Here is a 19649-nt window from a genome sequence, read left to right on the forward strand (position 1 = left end):
TTTCTATGTCCTTCTCATGATCATGTGGGTTTATCCAAAGACATACTGGTAGATTAATTAGCTACAGTACTGTGACAATTGGCCCTGGTGTGAGTATGTTTCTGTGTCTGTGTATGGCCTCTGATGGACTGGCGTCCTGTCCAGGGTGTTCATAATGTCTTGTTTTCCAGCATAGGCTCTGGCTCCCTCATGACCTTGTATTGGATTAAGTGAAAAGAAAATGGTTGGATGCATTTTGACTTATTTGCCATTATCACTTCTGCCTCATAAGAACACGCAATTGCTTCATCAAACTCCATTCAGTCCCACCCACATTCTTCCTGTTTCTATTGGCAAAGAGAAACACATATGTTCACAAACCAGAAACAGATTTAAGTAATTTTTTTGGAAGATTGAATAGAATAAACCTCACTAGAAGGCTATGTACTGTACGGCACTTGATCTTTAGAACATCACAAATTTACAGGTTTTATATATATTTGTAATTATTTTCCTATTTACCCTCCTAAAGGCTGCTGTGGAAATGACACAATATATTACTAGAGGACATTACCATCATTATCATGGTACCTTCTTGCTTATACCATCTTTTTATTTGCACTAATTTACAATTACTATGTAAAGCAGGGCACATTGCATTGAAAAGAGAGAATGTGTACAGACATTGGTCCTTAAATCTATTTTAATGAGCTGTGTAGATTCCTGTGAGTTACATCCCCCCTCCCTCACTTACACAGATGGAGCCCCAGACAAACAACATTATCATTGATTTTCTCTGTTTCCCACACAACAAACTTTCAGGAAACAAGTTATTTCATATAACCCCCATGGAAATCTTTCATCCAAAATGTATTTTTAATGATGGTCTGTAATTTCTCCCTTGGATGACCAGTGATCTACAATCCATCCCTCAATTGAAAATGGATTCTAAGCCCCTGCCCTGGATTATTAAGAGAGGACTGAGGGATCACCACCACCAAAGAGTCATATTTAATGTTCACTCAATTATCAAATTTGCTGTCACTTATGCAAACATCTGGGCTGCATTAATTAAATGCCACTCTTTCACTGCTTTCAACATTTTATTCAACTCTACTTTAAGGTATTACTCATTGCAGGTCATTCTGCTACCATGTGAATTAGGACAGGGGTCTTGCACAGAGGAAAGCCTTGAAAAAGTCATTTTCTGTGATAGTAGGTGCCACCAGTGTGATGCAAATGGACCTCCATGGCTTTAAAGAGCTGAAAAGTGATCTCTTCATGCGTCTACAGATGTAGTTTTACTCTAAATAACATTTAGAGTCAGAACCAGACTGGCCAACCAAAGGAAGAATGACTAGCCCACTCTGAGCACTCTCTTTTCTCATGAAACCGATTGAGGGAATGAAAACAAGGTCCTGGAATTTCATATCTTTCAAAGGTCCTTTAACAAAAAAGGTCTCAACTACCTACTTTAATGTGTCAGAGCATTTCATCCACCCTGACAGCTCAAGTAAGGAGCTTAGACTGTACTGTTGGATCTCTGAGTATTTAAATACAAAAGGAAGTTAAACGGAAAGTGTTCAAAACTTTCTTCCTCGACTAGAGTCTTTTACAGTATCTTTCAAAATAAAAAAAAAATATCACATTATTTAAACTGAAGACTAACAACCTTCGTATGCATATTGTTTCAACTGTGCTGTTCTCTGACAGGTTAGAACGTCTGTTAGGATAGAGATAAGGTTATAGTGCTGACAGTTGTTTTATCTGACTGTCTTTGATTTTGCTTGTTTTGATTATTTTTTTTTTGTTTACTCTTTTCTGCAAGATTAAGAGATTGCACTGCCAAAACTGGCATTTCTTAGACCTCGCACAGTGATCCACGCCCTCACCCTACTAAAAAGTCCCAGCATGCATTCTGCATTTTAAATAAGAGCCTTTCACATGATGGTCTGTTGCATCTTAATGTATGTGCAGTCAGCTTTCATGCGGTTCATTTACAGGAACGATACACTCCGTTGAAGAAAGACAAGCAGATTTAAACAAGCTTTGCTGTTAATACGCAAAGAGACAAAGCGTGAAAAAATACCTAATCACAATCTGCATTCTCAAAGTCCCAAACAGCAACTGCAGAGCGGTTCTTGAGCTGGTACATGATTTTTCCCATTCCAGTGATCAAAAGACAGGGATATCATCTGTTTTAACTATTTCTTCATAGAAAGATACCACAGGGACTCCTCCAGGCTGAGCTCTACATCCCAAAATCCACTGACATTGCAATTCTGACTTAAACATAAGGATGGTAAGATCAGAGGATAACTACTGGAGAGTCTCTTTCATGATCCAATGGAACTGAAATGAAGCATATGAAACTATGAAACGTGAATGAAACTTCTCTCGTTAGAAAATAACAAGAAATGTTATTTTCTCAAAGCAATTTTCTCCATATACAGTATAGTACATTTTGCTAGAAGATCATGCTTTCTTTGGTTTAACCCTCATGAAATACAAACACAGAAACAAATTACAAATCCAAATAAATAGTACCCAAGAAAAGCACAGTGTGACCCATAACATCGCCAAACACATTAACGTCTTACATTGTTGAAACAGGTGATCCTAAGATTATCCTGACAGAGACACAGATTATCTCTAGAAAGAAGGTGGTATTCCTGAAGTTAGTCAGTGTCTAGTCTGCTAGATCTAACCTGCTAAAGACAAAGGAGCTGAGCATTAATACAGATTCCCCACCAGCAAAGTATAAAAACACAAAAGTGGTTATGAGACAGAAGGTTAATCCTCTGTCTGGGTTGCATCTCACTGACATTCTCACCCTACCAACAGCCACAGAAATCATTAGCCTCTGTTAATAGTATTTGCATACGTCTTACAAAATAACCTCCTGGAGCTGATACAGGGCTTCTTTCAGTGTTAATTAACATTGGCATCAAACTCTAAAAGCAGTGAGATCTTCAAACAGTTGTCTAACACTGACTGCTTGCCCACTCTATTATGGCCTATTATGTCTTGGATGTATTTTTATTATCTGGTTCCACAGCTGGATGTGTGCTAATCTGGTGATGCTAAATAATCGGTTTTGAGCAACCATGAATAACTGTGGAAAAAGAGATGGACATTACCATAAATGTCCAGTAAGTGCATGTGGGCATGTTGGTCATTTGCAGAACTGTTTCATTTAGCAACTGCCATACATTTGACAAAACAACATGCATTTTATGAATGATCAATAAGTTGTGCTCGTATGATTGAATTGTGATAATTGAACACTCCACTCAAAAGAGCTTTACAGGTAATGGGGACTCCCCTCCACCACCACCAATGTGCAGCATCCACCTGGATGATGCAACGGCAACCATAGTGCGCCAGAACGCTCACTACACACCAGCTATTAGTGGGGAGGAGGGCAGAGTAATGTAGCCAATTCATAGATGGGGATTATTAGGAGGCCATGATTGGTAAGGGCCAATGGGAAATTTTGGCCAGGACGCCGGGGTTACACCCCTACTCTTTTCGAGAAACGCTCTGGGATTTTTTAATGACCACAGAGAGTCAGGACCTCGGTTTTACGTCTCATCCGAAGGACGGTGCCTGTTTACAGTATAGTGTCCCCGTCACTATACTGGGGCATTAGGACCCCACATAGACCGCAGGGTGAGCACCCCCTGCTGGCCCCACTAACACCTCTTCCAGCAGCAACCTTAGTTTTTCCCAGGAGGTCTCCTATCCAAAACCGGTCCAAAACCGGTCCGGTCCAAAACTACACATGGCTCCGATGAAGACAGCTAGTTCAGAGCGCATAGGGCTGTGCTATTCCTGTGCATAGCCCAACACTGTGCACATAATTTAATCGATACTCCTTGTCAAATTCGAACTGTTGCATGTTTCTTTCTAGTAATGTTTTGGTTTAAAGTACTGTATAAAACACATTGCGACACCTGTTTGCATTGCATCCTTTGCAATGTATCGATAACAGACAGAGGTAGTATGATCTATCGCCGTAGTAAGCCGAGCAGAACATTCCAACCAACGTTTTAAAGGCACGTCTTATTTCAAACTTTTACCTTTCTTTTAAACACCCGTATAACCGCAGCGATGTTACAAGGTGTTTGCATGGTATCTCAACATAATAAAGAAAAAAACATATACTGTATGCCACTACTCAATAGATTGTGGAAAGAATCTGACTGGAATCTGCTTCATTCCCCAGGTATTTAACAGGCAAGTACGGCACAGTATGTTGTTACAACACGTTGAATGTCCAAGTTACCCTGTCAATATGGCTCTGGGTCTGTGTCGAATTAATAATAAAGCGTGCGCACCTTTTTTTTCAATTGTTCAACTGTAGTTGACACTGAGGAACTACACGTTTTAAATCAACAAGGTCCAGCCATTAAGACAAATTGCAAATAAAACAACAAATTAAAAGCGATGCCTCAGAAGATCGCTGTAACTAGATTTGCCCAGAATCTGATTACACGCATCCCGCTAGGCAGAAGGAGTAGCCACTAATAACATATTACGAGCTAGAACTTCCAACTCCTCCGAGTACCGAAGTCGTAGAAGGGAGGGCATAAAATCAATGTCCTGCAGAAGGAGCACAGAAATATTTCAGGTCGCAAGCTTTTATTTAAAAGTATAATTAACTGCACGCATAATGTTGAAAAGCCAGATATGAGAATAATTGAGAATTTACACTCTAGTGAGAAGATCCTTGTGATCCTTTCAAACTCTGCAACTGCGGGCGACTGAAGCTACTCTATGGCATCGGCACATGCTTATGATCTCCCTGAGACTGAAGGGTACCTGCGCGAATCACCATCGAAGAGCTCCGGAGCTTTGGCATTGTACTGTATAACACGTAACAACAGCTTGGACCCAGTTAACATGTAAATGTACGTTCAGGAACTCCACGTCTATTTGTGATCTACGTTTAGGTAACTACAGAAAGTAAGCCGGATTTGTAAACATTAAATACGAAACACCCTCGAACCCGTTTCTACACTATATTGACGAAGTGTGACTCTACACATTGAATGGAAGCTTTATTTTAACTTCTCGAAGTGTAAAGCTTTGGCCTGCCAAAGCATTTTTTCATGTGACACAGCTATTTATCTATTTTTTCTGTGATAAAATTAGTTTTATTTACTGTTACTTAATAAAAAGTGAAGAAGCACTTACTTGTAGAAAAAAGAGATCCTAATGCAAATATACTGTATTGTCTAAAGATGGATGCACTCTTCACTCACGCATATTGTTAGATCACGATATTATATTCTTCATGCTGAAAAAAACCGTGCAAATAACTTACTTGCTTGGCAAAAGTCATTCTGTCCTATAATCCACCTGAAGCTAACAAGTTTCAATTGGCACAGCTCGTCACGGGGAAGCGCTTCTCCGCTGCTCTGACTCCAGTCTTTACATTCCGGGCATCAATCGACAGTTCGGCTGCTGACACTTCCCCCGTTAGATTGTGAGAGAGATCCGTAGGCGCTTGTGGCTCAAATGAGCCCCGCACTTGCGCAGCCGGAGGAGCCACTTGATCGTTTAGCGCTGTGAACGCGCCCCTTCTACCTCCCCTTATCCAGATTGAGCTCAGCAAAACTCACCGGCCCCTTGATTGACAGGCTCACAATATCAAGGACAACAGCGGCAGCCCTGAACAATGCGCGATCCTTGCAACAGTTTCAACCAATAACATAAAGATTCCACAGAATTGATTTCCCGTCTCTAAGCACAGTGTCTCATACTAGAGAGGAGAAACCATGCGCCGTCTCCCACTCTAATCACTTCTAATACATTCTTAATACATTATATTTCTGTTTAAAAAACATTGTGACATTGAAAATGCTGTACCTATAAGTGTAACTTTCCTGTTGATTCTTTATTATCATCATACTACTACAAACGGCAGAAACCCTAATTCTAGCAGAATAGTCCATGAACGGAATGACAAATGAAAAGCTTTTTTATGCAGATCTGTTTAAACTATGCTGGGCTCCTCTGTAAGATTTTGTCAATTTGTGTAGTATTGTATATGGGCTGAACAAAGTTTGTGTATTGGTTTATCTTATTTGTTTAGGATTTTCAAACAGAAAATAACATGCAAATCAAATCATAATGGGCAACTTGTGACTAAGGAGTTGGAAACAAAGGGAGCATACATTGATAGTAGCCTAAAATAATGTGGTCTGGATAAATTCACAAGCCTTCCTAAGAGGCACAGGTGCATGCCAAGCTTGTACAGCACTGCAGTCACCAAGGAAATCTGTTTCAGAGAACAGAGGCAGTCCACAGCATCACTCATCAGAGTGTAATAACCACAGTCAACTGCAATTGACAGTCTTCAACTACTGTGGAATAGTCATCACAGTCTTCTGGTTCTGACTATTACCAGAACTGACTCAGTGTAATGAGTGTATTCAGGATGTTCTGGATAAAACTGGTCCAAATGCATCTGAGGTGCATGTTCCTAACTGCATGGGGGTTTACCTTAGGCTATGTGGTCACTACCAGTCTTTGAGGACAGGAGTCCTGTATGTTTTATTGTCACTTTTCTCTTAGAAACTGATTAAGACTTAAAAAAAAACAGGTGACCATACATCTTTTCCAAGTAATAAATTTGGTGACATTACTCAGCTGTGAGATGGACTGAAGTGAAGATGTCGGTTTCCGTTCTCAAGGACTGCAACTGACCATTCCTTCCATGTCTTTGAATTCATTTCACAAAGAGCAGTGAAACACAAACCTAAGGACCCAAGTGGAAACGAAGTCGAGGTGGATTTAAATCTGAGAACAGGCGGCGCGTCCTTACCCAAAGGGAGGTGGGAGAGGGGAACAAACTGCCCAGCCGTGTTGTTGAAGCTGATTTCCTGGCTTCTTTCAAGAAACAGCTGGATGAGATCCTCAAATCAATCCGCTAATTACTACCAAATGGGCCAAACGGGTTAAATAGCCTCTTCTGGTTTCTAACCTTTCTCATGCTCTTATTAACTCTGTTCTACAATATGAAGATGAGGATTAAGCTTAATTTCACCTTCTGAAAAGCCCTGTCTATGAGATTCTCCTGTTGTTTCTATTCAGCCATCCAGATGCTGGGTGATTTAGCCCACAAGTTTCACAGACAATCAGGTCAGCCTACAGCACTGCCTCAGTCAGCACTTCAGGTCTGAGCTGGATGATGGATGTGTGCAGCGCCCATGTTCCTGTGGGTTTATGACTGGAGGTGGTTGTACCCTGACATGCTACAAGTGGATCTCAGTGTGGTCTATCACAATTCCTTGTTAAACCTCAATAGTGAAGGTAGAAGCATATTGAGAGAGCTTGACTTGAAAAAATAATTATACTCAAAAAGAGGCAATAGGAAACTTCCTTTACTAAACATGCACCACCTGTTATTTTAATTATATACTTTTCATGTGCATGTATTGTATAATCTGGTGTTCAGTTATGTACATTTTCCTAAAAAATCATGTTAGATCAATCAATGTCTCCTAAAAATTTGGGAGATGCTAGAAAAAGCTGGGCATGACTAAGCTCTGAGACAGAGTATTATTGAGCTCATTTGTGAGAAAAGACAAGTCTGCCTGTTAAAATTTCAAGGTTCCAAGACCTGGAGTATCATGCTTATGCAAAAGCCTCATTTCCCTTTGTAATGATATTCCCCTTTTAATCACCGGAATGCATTCTTTTGGATTACTGTTTTCTAAACATCTGTCACTGCACTATACATATGGATGTTTAGTTAAAAAAACACACACACAGCACCTGTTTAGATACACAAATTTGAATCTTATAAAGGGTTTATCTGAAGCAGTAGATGACTGGAGGAATGATGTAGTTTCTCGTCTCAGCTACATGAGGCCAAACAAAAAGTCAGAAACCAAATTGCCTTAAACTGAATGAAGCTTCTGACTGGGTGTCACAGTGCTGGGGTTGTCAACAGTACTGCCTTGCAGTACCTGGTTTCAATGCCGGCATTCAGCACCTATTTAAACATCAACCATTTGTTTCCATTTGGGTTTTTCTTGGGTGCTTGAGCACCTCTCTGATTCATGCGGGCTAGGTTCCATTGTTGATTCTTGGTACCAATTAGGTGACCAGACTGAGTCACAGTGCACCAATAAATGTGCCTATGGCTGTCCCAACATCAAAAAATACATCACAAAAACAGCAGCAAACCTGAAGGTCTCTAGCGTATCAGAATCAGCCACCTGTTATTAACCTAAAATACAGTATCTCTCATTGAGCTGATGAATGTCAATAGTCAAGACAGTAGTTGTTGGAAAAATGAGAAGCTGTGGAAGTGGTACTCTGTAAACATGTAGGACTATAAGTTATCTTAAATACAATGTCATGTCGGGGTTGCATTGCAGTGAGCATGGTAGCTTCAGAGCTGCTAGCTCTTGGTTTTGATTCCCTCCTGGGGCACCTTCTGCATGAAGTTTGCCAGTTTTTCTTTAGCTGTATGGATTTTAACCCTAGGTGCCCTAGTTTTCTATCACACTCCAAAGATTTATTGTCTTTGTTAATTAGTATCTCTGAATTGTCCCCCATACAGTATGTGTGAGGGAACCTTGTGACACCAGTCCAACCTTGTGATGGACTGGTGTTCTGTCCAGGGTATATCCTGCCTCGCACCTGTCCATTAGGAAAGGGTTTGGTCAATGTGTATTGCTCTAAGTAGTTATTAAATATGGATGGCTAATCTAATACTCATAGTGACTAATATAGTTAGATAAACTGCTAATATGATTTTGAGTGAGAGCAATATCTATCTCAGCTTCGCTGCATGGTTTTCTGAGCTCATGAGTACTCCCACATACAATGTACTCCTTCAGTTTGCTGTGATTACAAAGTGACCAGCTTTGAAACCCACATGTTTCTGAGGGTAGGGAAGCAGGTTGCAGCACTGGTGTATCATGCATGATTCTGTTTGTTTGCAATTAGCTTAGCCCTACTGGGAAAATTAACAACACAACAAATGTTCAACAATGACTCAAAGGTACAGAAGGTGGTTGTCCAAAATTGCTACCAAGTTTAACACCTCTAATAGCAGCACAGATGAGACAGAACATCCTCACAGTGGGATATGTGTGTCTGCATGCATGCATGGGTTTTATTTGCCAGTTTTGTATAAAAAATAGACCATGTTTGGTGACTATTTTAGAGGCAGGGGATGACACTGTATTCAACTTCCACCATCAAGACAGTGCTTTGTTGCAATATTACTCATCACACTGGCTGGGAGACACTATTAATGCAGATCAACCAGATTTTATTATTATATAGTACTTGGCACTTCAAATGATCTCAAATCACTGTACACATAGGAGGGTATTCTTCCACAGTGCTCATGCTGTGGAAGACAACAAACCTGTGTCCCTTTCTCATTCCTTTGGCATGAATTCATTTTCTGATCAATAACAATCCAAAAAGCTTCATACTTGGCTTATGTTATATCCTCACCTGCACATAAAATGTGTGAGCTTCTATAATGGTCTCTACAGCCCTTGCACAATGTGGTAATAGACATTCATGCCTGGACCTGAGATCAGCTCCATTGTTTTTCAGCAATAACTGCTTTTTCTGGGGGTTTCGATCAGATAGGATTGCTCTGAAATATAAGCTTGCTTTTCCTCTTTCTTTTTCCAAATGCATAGTTTTGCTACACCAAAATCTTGTATGACCCTTATCTAAGAGCATCATCTGAAACAATGTTAGATGTAAGAGGAAAAAAAATTATTATGAGCACTCTGACAAAGTGATAACTTCCTAATAAATCCATCAGACTGGAGCCACTCCCCAAAACAAATTTGCATGGCCTGACTGTGGCTCTGTAAAGCAGTAGTGTCTCATATAAATACCTAGGCAAACCATCAGGAGAATAGAACCACAGTGCTGAAACTGAATACACCCCATTTTACATTTCCAGAAATGACAGTTTGTTTGTTGTGTTTTTTTTTAATCTTTCTGCATGTTTTTGTGCAATTCAGTTTTTAAGTTTATATGCTTTTCTTCACCTTCTCATGACAGGATACAGTACTGTATGTGATTTGTTGTTCCTAACGTAAAACACATAGTTTTGGGGAGATTAAAAAGCCCAACATTGATCTTTAAACTAATAAAATGATAAATGCAGAACAATTAGCTGAAGACAGGAAGAGCCTGTTTTCATGTTTGCAGACATAATTAACATGTATTAATCACTCAGAAGTTAAGTGCTTGGCAGACCCAGGCAATACATCATGGTTGATGTACAAGCAGTATATCACAGTGTTTATAGTCATGATTATCTGCAGAGCTGTTGATCTCAAGGAAGGCAAGAATAAAAACGCTATTGATGGCTCCTGCTTCAATACTGCACAACACTATTGAAGAATTTCTGCTTGACCAAATGTAAACATTACTTAAAAGTTATAATATATATATATTTTTTTCATTTGTGTTTTTTGGTGAAGGAGAAAAGGTTCTTGTTTTTTTAATTTTATATACTGTTAAAAAAACAGGAAATGTCTGACACGCCCAAAACCAGGTGGCTCACAGAGCCTGAGCACATGAAAATTCACAATACCACAAATTCACTTTGCGTTTATAGTGGCAAAAATTTCATCAACACACACAGGCCAAAACAAATAAACATATACCACTACGAAACCCCTTATATACAACCAACAACTACATGCAAATGTGCATGCTACAACAATTATATAATAACTAAGTAATTAATCACCATTGTGACTAAAATGGCTTTTACCTACCTGGCCTTCTGCATATACAGTATATACTTATATCTACAGTATATATACCAGGCTAAAATGAATAATAATAGGCAATATCAAACACATTCTGTTATTAATTGACACAGATTCGAATTAAACAATGACCAACATATAAAATCTGTGTTTTGCTGAAAACATTTATTTTCATTACTACTAGTGATATAATCTTGTCACCACGTAGTTCATGCAGCCTGAACAAAGAAAAGACTGACAGATCTATTGGACAATATGCATTAAAGGGACTCAGTTTAATTGAAAGGGACAAAAATGAACTCGTTAGAAAAATGAACTAGTCACAAGTTTCCAAACACATATTCTAAAGGATTCTGGAACAGCAGTACTTGCACCTCAAGATGTGGTGATTGATATGATATCAACCTCATTGGCTAATTATGACTGCTGATTTCTTACTGATTCAGCAACAGCTTTGACACTAAGTAGATTGTCAATTGTCCTGTCTCGGTCGACATCCACTCCTCCAGAGGGCGCTCTAATCCTCTCTAGATAGTCCTTTTAATTATTACTTCCTGGTGTGTCAAGATAAGTCTCTTATTTACGTTTTAAGGTTTGGAAAATGGTTGTCTCATGGCCCATCTACCACCAGGCTTCACAGGGAAGTCTGAGGGCATAGGCCAATCACCCTGTCCTTCTGAGCCCAGGGTCTGGGACGAAGCCCAGTTCTTGTCTTGGTTCTTGTTTTGTGTGTGTGTGTCTGTCTGTTCCTGTTTTGTCTCCAGATACATTTCCAGATAATGGAAATATTGACTGTTTCCTGATTCTCCTGTGGACCTCCCTGGGTTTGTTGCAATGGATACCTACCCTTCACTTCTGCATGGACATCCCTATCATCACTGTGAGCTCCAGTAAACCTTGTGTCTCTTCACTCAACTCCATTACCTATTCCTGTCCAAATTTGCTGCCTCCCATAGGGTCTTAAATTACTCTTTCCATGGGAGCCTCAACCGGCAACCATTACAGCAGATTGTCAATAGTCCACAGCATGAAAGGAAGAGACAGGGCAAAGAAGAGAAATATAAAAAGTAGAATCAGTATTGAGGACACAGGGATTTATGGTGATGAACTCCATGATGGACCAGGTATGATTCTGGATTTACAATTTGGACTGTGACAGGTTTGGTCTTTCTTTTGTTTTAATACTGAGCGGATTATCCATCAGGTCAGACAGAAATGGACTGAAGAAGCCAGTGCTATGTTTTTTATTTAGGTTTTTGTTTTTGTCATTGGTTATACACAACATCCTGCCTATTTCAAGAGTGCAAGACACCTCTCCGTCTGGACCACAATGAATATCAACTCCCAAAGGAAGTTTGGGAAAGGGAAAGGGAAAACAAATTCCTCAGTACCTTTACAATTCCGAAGCCATATATACAGAATTACTACAAGGAACAGCAAAAAAGGTACTGAGCATATTTTGCAGATTCCTGAACCACAGCATTAACAAACCACACACATGGGATTTGTTTAAACAGCACCTGTGCAGAAAAGCAATTTATTTGTGAAGGCTGGGATCCCATTTCTCCACACTCATTCAAAGATGTGTATCACTGGATTCATCCTCCTTTTTATCTGTATAGCAGATGTCAGAGGGATGCCCTCATGTGCTCCATGAGTTCAGCCCACACTCAATGTCTCAGCCCACACCTGTTAGAGTATCTGCAGGTACTCAGATGTAAGAGACGTGATGAGCACATCACTTGTGATTCTAAAAGAGACCTTTCCAGAATTGCTGATAACAGGACTCTGCTGCCCTGTTCACTATGTGCTGCTGAATAGGAATGGCCAAAAGAAGATGCAGAATCAAGTTAACAAGTCTCATTACCATAACAACAGGTTGCAGAACAGTTGATGTAGTGAATGTGTGTTTTAGGACGTGAAGGTCATCCCTCTAATGAAAAATTGGCATTTAAATTGGATTTGCAAATGCCTGGAAGAAAATTAATTTGTTTTATTAAGGTAAATAAATAAATAGATCATATCTGCTGGAAAAGTATGTATCTGTATCTGACATTTTAAATGTTACAAAACACAGCTATGTAAACAGAGTTAACATTTCAAAGCAAACTATCATAATACCATACACCACTGAACAAAAAATAAATTAAAAATGAAGCAAAAAACATAAAGATTCACTATCCTGTTGCTGAGGCACTGGTGTTCCCTTGGTAGGTAATTTTATGTTCTTATCAATGGACTGGTTATACACATATACTATTCACTCTGCAGTCGGTGCCACACATCAGTGTCAATCAATTGGGTTCACACATCAGTGGTAGAAGAATTAGCATATTTTGCACATTTACACTGCAGGGACAATGAGAAAACAAGAAAGGAAGAGGAAGCTGGAGTCCTAAAACAAAGTCAAGACAGCTAAAAGTACAAAGTACTGCACAATACAAAACTGATCAGTGCAGGAGCAGCACATCAAGTTTCCACTCTCCCCTCTGGCAAACAGAGAGCTCCATATAAATCATGTCAAGACAGGGTAATATTCACTGATGCCAAGGGAATGCAAGGGCATCCAGTGGAACAGCAACAGTGAGACCAGACAACCTGGTCTATTTCTGCTGCTGCAAGGGGCCAAGATAAGAGTTACTGATTACCGACATGACAGCAGGCAACCTTATTGTTCAGAACAGTGGATGGTCTGCCCCCGAAGAGAAGACCTCCCAACAGGAGTACCACGCAACAAGGATTTGACCACATTTTCAGCAACACTAAAGGCCTCCACCGTCTCTGCACAAAAACCACTGATCCAAGCTCTACAGAGCTCCATATAAATCATGTCAAGACAGGACAGAGTAGAGAATGCAGTGACACCTAGGGCAAAACCAAAAGTTTTCAGCTGCCACGAGACCAGCCACCCTGATCTATTTCTGCTGTTGCAAGAGGCCAAAACATACGTTTTCATTTAGAAAGACTACTTTAAGAGAAAGGAATAAATATCCTTATTTAGAATAGTGCAACCTGTCTCTGAAACCATCTGAAAAAGTGCTTCTTGTGTCCCAAAGACAGATTGTACACAAGGGTCTGTCATATGACAACATCTATGGAGGAACACTGATGACAAATTAAAGTGAATCCTTTGGTGATTTGGAGTTTGGGAGTCTTAATAGTTAGAAAATTCCATGTACTGTTTCTGGGATAAAAATGTGACGATGAAAAAGTACAGTTACTTACCAACATATACAACATAACACAATATCAACAATATGAAGGGACCTTTATATGTTAGTCAGAGTTTTGAATTTTCTAACTGCTGAACCTATCCCAACAAGCAATAGGCATAAGGCAGGATACGCCCTGAATGGGATGCCAGTCCATCGCAGGGTTAAACATACATTTTAGGTCTTAATCTGTACTTTTTGGTGTCTTTCATAAGTGTCAGTTGCTGATTAGAGCAAGAGCACCAGACTGTTTACGCTCTGATAGATCAGGGTGCTCAAACAAGGATAGACGGGCTCAAACACAGGATAACTTGATTAGATTGAGAGATTTATTTTATGCTTTTATGGGATCAGGGAGACATCTGTATCCACCTGCTGTCCCTGGAGAGATTTCAGAATATGGGCATAGTGACAAAGAAAAGGGATATTTTCAGAATAGAAGGCAGACTCAGACAATGTATACTTCGTACATAAGCTTTTCTTTTAGCTTGTTTTTACATTTAATTTTGTCTGTTGACCACGTTTTAGGTCTAAAGGCTTCTGCTAGAATTTTATTAATAGCCTACCTTGATGTATCCACCCATTTATTGCCAGAAAACCAGGTCGTGGTAAGGACTGGGTAAGAAACGCAGCACCCATAACCCATAACCACAGAACTCGAGGCAGAGGACAAAACCCTGTATGGGTTCATACCAGTTCATTTAAGGGTGGACATACACACACGACAAGAACAATTTAGTCACCAATTAACCAAGCCATGCTTTGAATAATGGGAGGTAACTGGTGCAGATGAACAGATGAAAACCTATATGAACAAGAGGAGAACATGTACAGTACACCTCAACCAAAATCGAAGCTGGGATATGTGTTGCAGAGGTACTGCTTGTCACACCACTATGCCACCCAAAAGTCCATGTTTAACACTGCATATGACACATAAAGCTTAGACTTGCCAATGAAGATGTCTTACACAGAATTCATAAGTAACCCATAGAAAATATGTTCTAAAAATAATGCAATTAAACCACACTGTAAACATTATGGCTTATAAAGTTAATTTGTTCAATGAAAAAGATACTTCAGTGACTGCACAGTCTAGGTCTTTGTTACTGGAATCTAGCTTTTCATTCCCGCATGGCTCGCCATTAGCAAAGACTCCACTCTAACACCGGCTGAGTTTAATTATTTCCAACTGAGATGAATAAGAAATACTCCAGCCTTCCAGTGTGTTAATTGAATGATCTGATTCCTACAGAGGAAAGGGGAGCAGCGTTGTGTCACTTTTGAACTCCCTGAGATCATTAGGTTCTAGCCTGGAGTTTCAGGAAAGCATCAGCAGGTAATGGATTTGGTAACAAAAAAAATGAGAACTGATTATATTTTCTCATTTATCTTGGGCTCTAATGCCAAAAACATTTTTCCACATATAAAATGCTTATGATTTAAGATTTAACATATTGTGTTTTGACACTATTTCTATGAAATGATATGACTTTTGGTGTGCTCTGTTTATTGCCCCAGGAAAGTGATGAAAAGACAGGAAGTACTAAGTAAATTGTGAAAAGGAACAGATGTATACCCAGAAGCACACAAATCAAAGACTTGAATCACACAGTTTAATAAATAAATGAATAAATAAATAGAGAAAAAAGCTATAGTGACATTTAAAAGAAAAAAGGAAGGTTAAAAAAGAATAGGATCCAGGTAAAAAAAAGAAACAAGAAGTTACAAATAACCAATAAGAAATTACTAGCATAGGAAAAACAAAATGATATTAGAAAGGCCAAGAGGGACAGACAAGAATACATTGCAAGACGAAAATAAATTATACTTCTTAGTACTGCGACTGCAAAAGAACTGTTAAGGACAAAGTCAAATGTCTTGGAGATAAAAATGGGAAAATGTTCAGCAATGAAAGAGAAAGGACTTATTTTTCAAATTTCACTGTTACATCTGCCGTCCTGCAGCATCGCTCGACCCCGCGGTTGCCCCGGGAGACCGGAGTGTTCTCACGAGGGCTCCTGATTTTCCAGGGCTCACCGCTGTGACCAGATCTCCTTTCAACCCATCCTCCATCAGCACTAATCAGGACTTCAATTATTCCATTATCTCTTTTCCTCCATTGTGGCACTTCATCATTAATCATGCATATACAGTGCTGTCTTCATACTCCTTTCCCTCTGACTGGCTCCCTTGGGCTGATTCTACAGCCGCCTCACTCTGGGAGGCTCAATCCACCTTGGAACCCTGCACCCCTCTCTGGCGGGCCCTGGGCTCTGAGCCCATGACTGTGCTATCCAGGGTGATAGGAGGTCTCCACCGCGAGAAGAACAGGAGGTCCCAGCTTCGAACCCAGTCTCAACAGTTCACTCTTGGCTTAGCCTTAGGTGTGCCTTCGAAACCCTGAGAGCACACACGGGCCTGGTCTCGGGAGGAGAACCCCTCCCCCTCCCCAAAGATCGCATGTTCCATACAGTCTGGTATTGGTGCACCTTCCTGGGATGAGTGTCTGGCATTGGTGCCCCAGCATGAGTCTCCTCCCCGGCCTTCTTGTTGGACCTCTCTTCCAACCTCTCTTGCACCCCAGAACAATCCGCAGTCCCAGACCTGGGTAACTCTCTCCTCTTTTACTTTTCACGCCTTCACACTTTTCTCTTTTTTCATTCCTTCCAGGGCTGCCTTCCAGCTTCCCAGCAGAGCTTTCCTTTATTCTTGGGATTCCATTCCCCAGGCTCCATCCGGGTACTCTGCCCTTGATCATGCTCTCTAGGGAGATCTCAGGCAGTGGGAGAGGAATGGAGGAATGGACCCCATTTTGGACCTGGTCTCAGCAGCTGATGCTCCCAACTCTTACTGTAGGTGTCTTAGGTGCTCCTCCAAAACCATGTTGGTGCATGCTGGCCTGATCTTGGGTGGAGCCTACCTTAAAGAGCACGTGTTCCATACAGACTGGCTTTGGCTCGTCTGAGACCTAAGTGCCTATGTACTGTATAACTTTGAGACACTCTGGAGCAGCAATAAAAAGGATAAACAGAATGTTGGTATTAAAACTGAACAAAGTGAACAAAGTGAACAAAGTTAGATCTAATTTAGAATACTGTTCTCAATTTTGGACACCTACATAATACAGTACAAAAATCCTCTATTGATACTGTATAGTTATTCCACAGAAGAGGGAACAGACACATTCACAGACTTAAAGTAAAGTCCTTCTTCTACTGACAGACTGAAAGAACTGAGTCTTTTTTTGTCTTGCACAGGTGAAACAATGAGACAATGAAGATAATCAGGGACTCGCTAGAAGATTTCAAATTCCTTGAGGATTAAGGTCTTAAGGCCGACTCATTTTGCAGTTTTTCTTAAGTTCTTATGATTGCCATTCTGTAAGAATATGATGGGAGTCAGTGTTTTACTGTAAATGGCAGGTGTAAGCCCCTAATGTGACAGAGGTGTCTCACTGAAGTATCTTTCTCCGAGTTTCCAGAGAGTTTAAATCCCCAATGTCATGGGACCAGAGTTTTGGTTTTCTCAGCGTGTCCCTCTGTTGTGTAGTTATTAGTATAGAAATGAAGAAGCACAAATTATGATTTTCTGCTTCCTTCTTGTTCCCTCTATATCCTATCTGTATTCCCAACAGCATGTCCTAGTTGGTGTTCTAAAGCAAATCACATACTGTACGAAACACAAAACTCTCTTCTGGGTTGAATTAATCTGTTCCTAAGTTTCAAACCTGTGCTACTCTGAGACTTCCAACCTGGAAAGTCCTTATTTAACATGTTTCACAGATAAAATTCATTAAATCATCAGCTTATGGAACATTTAATTATTATCAATGAAGCAAGTGTGTTGCATTAAATAGTTCAGTGACTATTTGGAACAGATATCTGAATGCTCTTTAGCCCTAAAGAACCTGTGTTTCCTTAATTAAATTCATCTGTAATGTACAAGTGTTCCTAGTAATGTTCGTGACACTTAGAGATGGAGAAATTACCTACTGTATATAAAATGGTGTACTGTATGTAAAATAGAAACCCTCATGTGGAACATGGAAATTGTGTTTGGTGATAGATCCTTTGACATACCTGTGTTTTTATATGGAATCATGAACCATCACTTACCTGATTTATTTGTATTTATTTACTGTATTTTATATTTATTTTGTATTACTGTACGTATTATAATGTTTAGTCTATTCTGATGTCTGTTTTTTGCTTGTCTTGGGCTGCTGTGACACATCAATTTCCCTTCGGGATCAATAAAGTCTTATCTATCTATCTCTATAGCTCTGTTTCATTAACAACATTCCATGAGGTAACTAATGGTAATGATAAATTGTAGCATGTTGAGCATATTTCTACATAGCTTACTAGTATGTACAGCTAATAACATATTAAAAAAGATAACTTGCATGTCCACACAACTCTCTTGTCTTGAAATGTTACAAGATAATGAGACGTTTACTCAACCACCTCAGAGAAATGACCAACCTGTAGCTACATAGTTAAATGCTCCTTTCAAATAGTGACACAAAACCTTTGAAGAAGGTGTGACTGTGTGGAGTTGCAAGAGCCGCGGAAAGCACCGGTAAAAAGTCAACGCCCCTCGTGAGGGGACAGAAGCACCTGTGTGAGGTTAGCAGGGGCCAAAAATAACACAAAAAGAGGTGAAAAAAGAAACAAAAATGTAAAAACCATGTGTACCACTGTGCCTCGTGACCTCCAGGCTGGGCTTACCCTATTTAACGGGGTCCAGTTTGGTAGAGCAGGGCATGTAAGATTCACAATGGGACAGACAAAATGCAAAAAAGAACACCTCAAATGGGCGCAGTCCCATCTGGGACTGTCAGTATAAAAACTGCCCCTTCCGGGAATGGCCCTGCTCATCCTGTCGGTGGTGTCCAGTGTGCCTTTATAGGACCTGTCCAGCTGTGGCTCATCATTTAAAAGGCACAGCTGGGACTACAGAGGCGAGACATCGCCCTTCCTCCAGGGCTCTGCCTCCACACTGGGCACGCCCCCGCGTCATGCCACAAAGGGAAAGTATGTGTCTTGTGTTACCATTTTTATAGTAATGGACAATGTAACAGACCTAGGATACATATCAAAATATTAAGTGTGTAGTGAACTGGAATTCTCGACAATATGTTCTGTTTAATTATGCATGGCATTAAACACACAAGGTCCTGACCTTTACTGCTAAACCACACAAAATTATCGGAAGGAAAAAAATAATCAAAGTATCAATAAAGCTACTCTGGGTGGTGAATCTTGGTGAGGGTGAAATATAGGAATAGTGATGATTCAGTATTGTTTTCATTTTAATTCAATTTAAGCAACATGATGAAATGAAAGGAAAATATTTCAAAGACAGAAGACATTCTGCTTATGGGAGCTTTCTTTGTTTTTCAAAATGAATCTAAGGATTCTTGCAAAAGTTTGAGGGATGTCGGCTGTGAAAAAAAAATCAAAGTGACTTTGTGGTGAAAGGTTCCCTGGTTTTTTGACTGTGGCAATAAACATTTGGCTTCATTCAGCAGATTCTCCAGCACAGGAACTGGGCCCGTCTGAGACAATGTGCTGTGGCTTGTCACCTAATATCTCACTAAAACACGTGATTTTTGTCACACCTTTCACAAATGCTAAATTTATCACACGTTTGAATGAAAAAGAAAGCATCCTGCTCACCC

General features: G+C 40.0%; 1 protein-coding gene across 3 annotated transcripts in view; it reads right to left on the reverse strand.

Moving 5' to 3' along the window:
- The window catches only part of htr1fb (5-hydroxytryptamine (serotonin) receptor 1Fb), a 66419-nt gene extending 60879 nt beyond the window's left edge, over positions 1-5540 (reverse strand). For all 3 annotated transcript variants that reach the window (XM_069197623.1, XM_015361497.2, XM_015361498.2), the window contains exon 1: positions 5309-5540. The gene's annotated coding sequence lies outside the window, so the exon portion shown is untranslated. The remainder of the gene's footprint in view (positions 1-5308) is intronic.
- Positions 5541-19649: the final 14109 nt, after the last annotated feature.

Source organism: Lepisosteus oculatus, chromosome 13 (assembly GCF_040954835.1).
Source record: "Lepisosteus oculatus isolate fLepOcu1 chromosome 13, fLepOcu1.hap2, whole genome shotgun sequence".
Lineage (NCBI taxonomy): Eukaryota > Metazoa > Chordata > Actinopteri > Semionotiformes > Lepisosteidae > Lepisosteus > Lepisosteus oculatus.